Source organism: Lathyrus oleraceus, chromosome 7 (assembly GCF_024323335.1).
Source record: "Lathyrus oleraceus cultivar Zhongwan6 chromosome 7, CAAS_Psat_ZW6_1.0, whole genome shotgun sequence".
Taxonomy (NCBI): domain Eukaryota; kingdom Viridiplantae; phylum Streptophyta; class Magnoliopsida; order Fabales; family Fabaceae; genus Lathyrus; species Lathyrus oleraceus.
The window spans coordinates 464,696,784-464,703,376 of record NC_066585.1 but is presented as its reverse complement, the minus strand read 5'-3'; positions in this window follow the sequence as shown (position 1 = coordinate 464,703,376).

Below are 6,593 nucleotides of genomic sequence, written 5' to 3'. Positions count from 1 at the left end.
AGTATTATCACAAAAGGATTTGTCAGATCACATGACATTTTAGTGTCTTGAGTAGAAGTGATGTGTTGCTAGATACCGCTCACTGTTTATTATGTTAAATATGTGATTTAATATAATTGGTAATGTCGCGAAAACCTACAGGGTCACACACAAAAGGACAGATTGATGAGAGATAGAGTAAATAAGGAACACCGTAAGGTACGGTGAACTTAAGTGAATTGTAGAACATCGTAAGGTACGGTGTACTTAAGTAGAATACGAAATATGGTAAGGTACCACGCGCTTAAGTGATTTTGGCATATCATAAGATATGAGCCACATACACTTAAATGGGCTTTTTAGCTTGCAGCCCACACAAGTGGTTCTATAAATAGAACCCTTGTGCAGAAGCATTTGTTCAGTTGAAATTTTCGTTTCTCTCTCTCTCTCTCATTCACTCAAAGCCTTCATTCGTAGTAGCTAGCACTGAGATTGAAGGATTTCGTTCGTGTGAACTGAGTAGAGGCATTGTCACCATTCAACGTTCGTGATCACTCCTTAGATCTGCATCAAAGGTTTCAATTGTCACAAGAGGTAACGATTCTATCACTGATCATGCTCATTCGTAAGGATCACTAAAGGAGAAATTTTTTATTTTCGTTGCATTTTGGATTGCTATTCTCCTTCAGTTTGTTGAAGCTTAATCTGAGTCATTGTTATCTTTATACTTTACTTCCTGAATCAGAGGCTTTTTATAGAATTAGTTAAATAATGATCAGAAGTTAAAGTATGTCTTCAGAACCTGGTTGGAATGAGACTTCAGAGTCTTGAGTTCACAAGTTCCAAGTCTTGCCTTTATCAGAGTCTTGATCAGAACTAATCTGGATGAACACTTTCAGAATTGTTGATTTGATATAGATAATATTTCTTTGAAGTATAATCTTCAGAACTGATGATGAAGCTAGTTCAAAAGTTGTAGAGTCATTCCTTATGACAAAGTTTTCTTACTTCAGACAACTCCAGTCTTCAGAATCTTGTTGAACTTTGAAACTTGAGTAAGCTAAGGTTAGTCATCTGGAAGACTTGAGTTGACTCTACAGAGTCTGAAGGCTTGGTTCTGATCCTTTAGATTCAGAATAACTTTGCCACTCTTTAATGATTCTTCTAAGTGATTAACTTGATTTATATCAATGTTAATGTCTATTAATCATGCACACTTGAACAACCGTTAGTAAACCATATTGTTCTTTAAATACATTGTTATCATCAAAACCTTTTAAGGGTGTGAACAAATCTTGTTCCAACATCCAATGCTCTCTACCTGGATTTGACAAAAATCTACTGATTGTACCAATAACATGTGATATATTTGGTCTTGTACACACTATTGCATACATTAAACTACCCACAACAGACGCATAAGGAACACATTTCATATCAAACACTTCATCTTCACTTGAAGGAATTTGATTAGAACTCAACTTGAAATGAGTAGCGAGATGAATGCTTACCGCCTTAGAACTTTTCATTTTAAATCTTTGCAACACTCTTTCGATATAATATTCTTGTGACATCCAAAGTTTCTTCTCTTTTCTGTCACACATGATTCTAATGCCAAGAATATGTTTAGCTTCTCCCATGTCTTTCATGTTAAATGACTCTCCCAATTGTTTCTTTAACCTATTAATGTTATAAATACTTTTTCCTTCAATAAGCATATCATCAACCTATAACAACAGGATAATGAAGTCACTGTTAGAAAATTTTCTAACAAAGATGTAATGATCTGAAGTAGTCTTCTGGTATCCTTGATCACACATAACAAACTCAAACTTCTTGTACCACTGCCTTGGATCCTGCTTCAACCCATATAAACTCTTTGTCAATCTACACACATGATGTTATTTACCTTTAACTTGAAAATCATCGGGTTGTTTCATGTAGATATCTTCCTCCAAATAACGATGAAGGAAATCCGTTTTCACATCCATTTGCTTAACCTCTAAATCAAGAGTAAAAGCCAAACTTAACACGGTTCTAATTTATGACATCTTTACAACTGGTGAGAAAATATCATTAAAAAGTCAACACCATTTATTTGACGAAAACCTTTTACCACTAATTTTTCTTTATATGTTGGAGACTTAGAGTTGCTCTCATGTTTAACTCTATAAACCATCTGTTTTCCAAAGCCCTTTTGCCTTTAGGAAGCTTCACTAAATCATAAGTGTAATTATCATGCAATGATTTCATCTCATCATGTATTGTATCCGTCCACTTTTGATTTTCATCACTTTCCATGACCTCTTGAAAACACTCGGGTTCACCTTTATCAGCCAAGGTCATATACTCATCAGAATTATACCTTGTAGAAGGTTGTCTCTGCCTGTTAGACCTTCTAAGTTGAACTTGAGATGATTCAGGAGCTTCACCAAGATTCTCATCCAGTGACATCTCTCTCTCCCATTAACCATCATTAGTTTGAATATTTACTTCATCACCAAGTTGTTGATCATCAACATAATCATATGGCTCACCATTATGATCATCACCACCAATAACATCCAGATTGTGACTAGGTAACCAAACTGGATCAACATTAGACAAACTGATATCTTTCTTGGGTGTTGCCTTCTCTATCTTATCAATGTCTTTCATAGTTTGGTCTTCCATAAACACTATATTGCGACTTTGAATAAGCTTCTTCCATACAGGATCATACAACCTGTAACCAAACTCATCTTGCCCATAACATATGAAGATACATTATTTTGAATTTGCATACAACTTGGATCTTTCATCCTTTGGAATATGCATAAAATATTTACAACCAAAGACTCTTAAATGATCATACTTGACATCACTTCCAAACCAAAATTTGTTTGGAACTTCACTGTTCAAAGCAACAATATGTGTGAGATTAAGAACATGCAATTCGGTGTAAAGTGCCTCGCTCCAATAATGATTAGACAACTTAGCTTCAGAGAGCATACACCTTACTCTCTCAATTAGTGTTCAATTCAACCTCTATGCTAAATCCTTCAATTGATGAGTTTTAAGAGGAGTCTTTTCATGTGCAAAAATGGTCCACAATATTCTCCACCATTGTCTAAACAAACATATTTCAACTTCTCGTCTGTCTGCCACTAAATCAAAGCATGGAATTCTTTGAACTTTTCTGACACTTGGTATTTTGTCTTCAAGGCATAAACTCACAGTTTCCTGGAGCAATCATCAATAAAGGTAATAAAATAAAGTGCAACACTAAAGTATTTTACCTTTAATGTATCACAAATATCATAATGTACCAATTGAAGCAACTTTGACTTCCTTGAGGGAAGATGTCTCTTGAAAGATACTATAGTCTATTTACCGGCCATGCAATGAGAACACTTCTCTAAATCTACATTCTTTAATCCAAGAAGAACATCCTTTTTGGCCAAAACATAAAGCCCCTTTTCACTAATATGACTAAGTCTTCGATGCCACAAAGATGCATCCATGCCAGTAGCATTCACATTGTCCCTAGCAACCAAAGCTTTTGTCTAATATAGTTTAGAAATATTTTACCATATAGCCACAACCAAGTTATCTTTGTTGAGTTTCCACTTTCCAGAATCAAAGTGATTATCATAACCATAATCATCTAGCATATGCACAGAGATCAAACTAAAGCGGACATCTGAAGCATGTTTGACACCTCTAAGCAACAATTGCATTCCCATGTTGGTTTACAAGCAAACATCACCAACACTAATTATATTAGATACATCATCATTACCCATCTTCAATCCTTCAAAATCACCAGAAGTATAATATGTGAAGAAATCCTTCCTTGGTGTAACATGCAATGTAGCACCATTGTCAACTATCCATATGCTCTTGTCTGATACAAGATTAACAGACTCATGATCATGGAGAATAACAAGATCATCACTAGTAGTAGTAGTAACATGATCATCGTCATGATCTTCATGGTATCTTTGTTTAGACATACCCTTTTTGCCTTTGTTATCTCTTTTCCACTGATAAAAATACTTTTGTACACGTCCTGTTTTGTGACAATAATGACACTTCAGATTCTTGTATCGTGGCTTGGACTTGCTTATGCTATTCTCTCTACCACCATTTGGTTCCTTTTTATGACTTCTCCACTATTTTCAGTGACAAGTAAATCGAATTGAGATGAATAACCATATGCCTTTCTTCTCATCTCCTCATTAAGAATAACACCTTTAGCCGTTTCCAAAGAAACAACACCTATAGGAGTTGAACTTGTGTTAGAAACCTGAGACGTCTCCCAAGGCTCTAGTAAAGATAACAATAGACATAATCCTAAAAGTTCATCATCAAATTTGATACTCATTCCTTACATTTGATCAAGGAGCCCTTGAAATTCACTCAAGTGATCTGAAATAGAAGCCCCCTCCTTATACTTCAAACTTATGAAGCTATTCAACAAGAACAATTTATTATTCCTTGATTTAGAGGCATACAAGGACTCTATCTTCTCCCGGAAAGTTTTTACATGTCTTATTAGCAATATGATTATAAACATTATCTTCTACATATTGTCGAATAAAACCACATACCTATTGATGTTCAAACTCCCATTCTTCATCAGACACATAATCTGGCTTTGCGGGACTAAAAACCGGTAAATGCAATTTCTTCATAAATAGTAAGTCTTTCATCTTGTCCATAAATGGTAATTAGAACCATTCAACAATACCATATTCATCTTTGTATTTGACTCCATCATCCAAACAAGTAAAATAGCCCTTAACCAAGAGCTCTGTTGCCATTCTAAAGGCAAATTAAGACACAATAACAGACTAATACGCAACGGATATTAAATTCCCTAGACTTGGAGGAACCTTGAGGATCAAGAACAAATATAAGATGACAAATTGAACAAATAATGACACAAGTGAACACCAATATTTTTAACGTGGAAAATCCCTCAATATGAGAGTAAAAACCACGAGTCATCCAGACCAAAGAAATAACTCCACTATAATCAATTAAGGATATAAGAGAGTCTTAAAGTGATTCACAAACCAGTGTTAACAACCGCAAATTACAAAGCAAACTAGCTTACAAATAAGAATAAAAAAGTTGAAAATTTTCCCAAATTTACTGCTTCATTGCGAAGCAGATAACTCTCACCTCAGATATTCTTTTGAAACTCTAAACGGTCAAAAGTTAGATACATGTGTTAAGAACATGCCCCTAAATTTGAGCTCGATCCGACGATTAACGAATCGAGGATTGTCGATTTAGTGAGACTGGTTGTAGAAAAACGAGAATGAGTTTCTCTCCTCTTTTCTCTCTTTTGAATTCTTATTTTCTATCAATCTCTCTCAACCCTAAATTGACCTTCTCCACTTAAACAAGTGAGACAAATGAGCTAATCATATTTGAATATTTATCCACATAGGAAGGGAGCCCAAACCCAACAATACATCTATTGTTTTCTATCATGTTTGTTGGATATCCTTCAATTTTCGTAAATCATGTACTTCTTCTGTTCGAAAATATTATCATAGTTGGTCATTTCACACATATTAAAAAAATATAATAAATGAAAGAGAGAGAATAATATTTTTATCAAACTATATTTTTGTTTACTATTGGTGTATTTGAATTATCGTAAATGCATAGTAATAGAATAATAAATTGAGAGTATTAATTAGAAGGTATAATTGGAAGATAAACATTAGAATTACATTGAAAACTAAAATACATTATTTATTTTGAGACAAATAATTTTATAAGATACGACAATTAGTTTGGGACAAAAAAAGTATTTAAGTGTATTCTTAGAATATCATCTCTTATGTATTTGCTAAAATATTTTTAAAAAATAAAAATATAATTCAAATATTTCTAAAAATACATATGAGTGTATCAATATTTAATAGAGACACACTCTAAATTTTAGAGTATTCAGATATCTATTTTAAACTGAGTTTTGTTTAAATTTTTTGCAGAGACTAAAACAGTAAAACTTACAATAAAATTGTCAAAATATACAATATTTTTAATCATCAATGTGTTTTTTATTACTATAAATGTAACACTTTAAGTATTTAATATTCATTAAAGTGTACCATTAAAAGAAAAAATAATATTTCTATTTTAAAATATAAAAAGAATATTTATCTTTTAAAATAACTATTTTTAAAGTGATATTTATTTTGAAATGGAGGGAGAAGTTTTCAACATATCCAAAACAAACAGATACATATTTTTACTTTCATACAAAGCAAGAGTTTTTGTCCCTTCAAATATAAAATTCTATAAATGTGTTTGATGATTTAATAATGTTTATTTCACTGAATGAGATATATTTGAAACATTAAGTTGAGTTAAATAAGTATAATTTGTTAATTATAATTTAAAAGCACAAATTTTTTATATTTATTTATTAATATAAATAAATTGTTAATATTTATAAATTATTTATTATTATAAAAATGGATTAATTATATTCACTGTCATTTTAATTTTTTTTTTAAAATGTTGATTCATTACCATCATCTATTTATATATTTTATAAATTTTTAAAATAAAAGTAAAACTTTATTATATATATTAAGATGATTTAATAA